Raw genomic sequence first — 4,715 nt, 5'->3', positions numbered from 1 at the left:
GGACAAGTATCCCACTTATGATTAGCCCCTCTTGCAAGCATCCATAACTACGAAAGAAGAATTAAGGTAAACCTAACCATAGCATGAAACATATGGATCGAAATCATCCCCTTACGAAGCAACGCATAAACTAGGGTTTAAGCTTATGTCACTCTAGCAACCCATCATCTACTTATTACTTGTCAATGCCTTCCTCTAGGCCCAAACAATTGTGAAGTGTCATGTAGTCGACGTTCACATAACACCACTAGAGGAAAGACAACATACATCTCATCAAAATATCGAACGAATACCAAATTCACATGACTACTTATAACAAGACTTCTCCCATGTCATGAGGAACAAATGTAACTACTCACAAATCATATTCATGTTCATAATAAGAGGGGTATTAATATGCATAAAGGATCTAAACATATGATCTTCGATCGAATAAACCAACTAGCATCAACTACAAAGAGTAATCAACACTACTAGCAACCCACATGTACCAATCTGAGGTTTTGAGACAAAGATCGGATACAAGAGATGAACTAGGGTTTGAGAGGAGATGGTGCTGGTGAAGATGTTGATGGATATTGACTCCCTCTCGATGAGAGGATCGATGGTGATGACGATGGTGATGATTTCCCCCTCCCAGAGGGATGTTTCCCCGGCAGAACAGCTCCGCCGGAGCCCTAGATTGGTTCCACCTCGAGACAGCGGCACTTCGTCCCAAAAGCTTCCTTATGATTTTTCCAGGGCGAAAGACACCTTATACCAGAAGATGGGCATCGGGGGGCTGCCAGGTGGCCCACGAGACAGGGGGCGCGCCCAGGGGGGTAGGGCGCGCCCTCCACCCTCGTGGACAGTGGGTGGCCCCCCTCTGGTGCTTTCTTTGCCCAATATTTTTAATATATTCCAAAACCGACTTTCGTGGAGTTTCAGGACTTTTGGAGTTGTCAGAATAGGTCTTTAGTATTTGCTCCTTTTCCAGCCTAGAATCCAGCTGTCGTCATTCTCCCTCTTCATGTAAACCTTACAAAATAAGAGAGAACAGGCGTAAGTATTGTGACATAATGTGTAGTAACAACCCATAATGCAATAAATATAGATATAAAAGCATGATGCAAAATGAACGTATCAACTCCCCCAAGCTTGGACCTTGCTTGTCCTCAAGCAAAAGCCGATATCGAAAAATATGTCCACATGTTTAGAGATAGAGGTGTCGATGAAATAAAATACGTACATGAGGGCATCATGATCATTCTTACAAAAAAAACATATATATTGTCATATGAATTCTTATGCTTAAAGTAACAATCTATTCACAATGTCAAGTATGAATCAGAAACTTCATTGAAAACTAGCAAACTATAATCTCAGTCATTGAAGCAATTGCAATTTATCGTAACATCAGAAAGAGTCAATATAAGAGCTTTTCAGCAAGTCCACATACTCAACTATTATTTAGTCTTTCACAATTGCTAACACTCACACAATACTTATGGGTATGAAGTTTTAATCGGACATAGAGAAAGATAGGGGCTTATAATTTCGCCTCCCAACCTTTTACCTCAAGGGTAACGTCAACAATAATGCTTTATGAAAACCCACATCCAATTGGATATATATATTAGGATCTTTCCAACACATAGTGCTTGCCAAAGGATAAAGTGTAAAAAGGAAAGGTGAAGATCACCATGACTCTTGTATAACATAGAAGACAAAAATAAAAGATAGGCCCTTCACAGAGGGAAGCAGAGGTTGTCATGTGCTTTTATGGTTGGATGTACAAAATCTTAATGCAAAAGAACGTCACTTTATATTGCCACTTGTGATAGGGACCTTTATTATGCAGTCTGTCACTTTTATTTCTTCCATATCACAAGCTCGTATAAAGCTTATTTTCTCCACACTAATAGATCATACATATTTAGAAAGCAATTTTTATTGCTTGCAACAATGACAACTTACTTGAAGGATCTTACTCAATCCATAAGTAGGTATGGTGGACTCTCATGGCAAAACTGGGTTTAGGGATATTTGGAAGCACAAGTAGTATCTCTACTTGGTGCAAAGAATTTGGCTAGCATGAGGGAGAAAGTCAAGCTCAACATGTTGGATGATCCATGACAATATAATTTATTTCAGATATAAGAAAACATAACCCATTATGTTGTCTTCCTTGTCCAACATCAACTTTTTAGCATGTCATATTTTAATGAGTGCTCACAATCATAAAAGATGTCCAAGATAGTATATTTATATGTGAAAACCTCTCTTTCTTTATTACTTCCTATTAATTGCAACGATGACCAAAACTTGTTTGTCAACTCCCAACAACTTTTATTCATCATACTCTTTATATGTGAAGTCATTACTCTCCATAAGATCAATATGATCTTTTTGTTTCTTTTTATTCTTTCTTTTATTCCCTCAAGATCATAGCAAGATAGCAAAGCCTTCGACTCAAAACTAATCTTTATTATATATAGCTCACGGACTCTATTACATAGATAGGGATCAACACAAAACTCAAAGCTAGATCATACTAAACTTTATTCTACTAGATCAAGATATAACCAAAAGGATCGAACTAACAAAAACGGTAAAGATAGAAGTGTGATGGTGATACGATACCGGGGCACCCCCCCAAGCTTGGCAGTTGCCAAGGGGAGTGCCCATACCCATGTGTTTATGTCTCTTTCTTCGGAGGTGGCGACGATGGAGTTGTTGATGATGTAGGCTTCTTCCTCAATTTGCGCTTGAGGATAGAATTTTGCTCCCTTAGGTCATCGATCTCCTGCTCAAGGCTTAATATCTCTTTTGCATAGTGCCTGTTTGTTTTCCTACAAGAGATGAAAAGGGATAAACTCGATCTTAGGTCTCTTTGCTCTATCCGGGAGGCTTGACTTTTTGAACTCCACGTGCATGTCCCCAGGTTGAGGTAGTGGGGCTTCATCTTCATCTGAGCTCGTTTCCTCCTTTCCCTTAGGATCATAGTCTTCTTCTTCCTCCGTGGTCCAACCACAATGCCCCAAGTCCGCGTAGACCTTGGGGTCTGTAAGGTAATCAGCCACGTAGCTTTCTCCCTCTGAATCCTTGGACGACATATTGCTCTAATCTGCAGTAGAAACAACTCAAAACAAAAACAGAGGATTTCGTTGTGGTACGGTGGTCAAAACCTTCGGGGGATTATATAATGATTTTTTACCGACCAAAAGAAGTATCGTGCAAGAAAACGGAGTCCGGAGGGCACACGAGGTGCCCACGAGGCAGGGGGCGTGCCTAGGGGGCGCTCCCTCCACCCTCGTGGATGCCTCGTATCCTTTCCGGACTACTTCTTATTTTCCTATTTTCTTAAATATTCCAAAACGGAGAAAAATTGCTATGAAAACTATTTTGGAGTTGGTTTACTTACCGTACCATATACCTATTCCTTTTTGGAGTCTGAAACGTTCTGGAAAGTGTCCCTTATGTACTCCTCCGAGGTTACGGTGTCAATAACATTGGTTAGAACATTTATGGGATACCTGAGATATAATGTTTGATTCTTTGACCGTTCACCACCTTCGGGTTTGTGCCTTTGAAGTTGTTGATTTTTATGTCACCGGAACGATAGAACTCCTCGATAATGTAAGGACCTTCCTATTAGAGAGAAGTTTTCCTGCAAAAAAATCTTAAATGAGAGTTGTATAGCAAAACATAATCACCTACATTAAACTCATGCTTTTGTATCCTTTTGTCATGCCATCTTTTAACTTTTTCTTTAAACAGTTCAACATTCTCATAAGCCTAGGTTCTCCATTCATCAAGTGAGCTAATGTCAAATAGCCTCTTCTCACCGACAAGTTTGAAATCATAATTGAGCTCTTTAATAGCCCAATATGCCTTATGTTCTAGTTCAAGTGGTAAGTGACATGCTTTTTCATAAACCATTTTATACAGAGACATACCCATAGGATTTTTATAAGCAGTTCTATAGGACCATAATGCATCATCAAGTTTCTTGGACCAATTCTTTCTAGATCTATTAACAGTATTTTGCAAAGTTAATTTAAGCTCTCTATTACTCAATTCCACTTGACTGCTAGACTGTGGATGTTATGGAGATGCAATTCTATGATTAACATCATACTTAGCAAGCATTTTATGAAAAGCACTATGAATAAAATGTGAACCACCATCAGTCATTAAGTATCTAGGGACTCCAAACCTCGGAAAAATAACTTCTTTAAGCATCTTAATAGAAGTGTTATGATCAGCACTACTAGTTGGAATAGCTTCTACCCACTTAGTAACGTAATCAACAACAACTAAAATATGTGTATACCCATTAGAGGAAGGAAAAGGTCCCATATAATCAAAGCCCCAAACATCAAATGGTTCAATAACAAGTGAATAATTCATAGGCATTTCTTGCCGTTTACTAATATTACCAATTCTTTGACATTCATCACAAGACAAGACAAACTTACTGGCATCTTTGAAAAGAGTAGGCCAATAAAAACTGGATTGCAATACCTTATGTGCAGTTCTGTCTCCAGCGTGGTGCCCTCCATATGCCTCGGAGTGACATTTGCATAGGATCTGTTCCTGTTCATGCTCAGGTACACAATGTCTAATAACACCATCTACTCCTCCTTTATAAAGGTGTGGGTCATCCCAGAAGTAATGTCTTAAATCACAGGAAAAAAATTCTGTTGCTGGTATGTGAAACTAGGTGGTATAAA

This window comes from Triticum aestivum, chromosome 1B, assembly GCF_018294505.1.
Source record: "Triticum aestivum cultivar Chinese Spring chromosome 1B, IWGSC CS RefSeq v2.1, whole genome shotgun sequence".
NCBI lineage: Eukaryota > Viridiplantae > Streptophyta > Magnoliopsida > Poales > Poaceae > Triticum > Triticum aestivum.
This window is presented reverse-complemented; position numbering follows the sequence as displayed.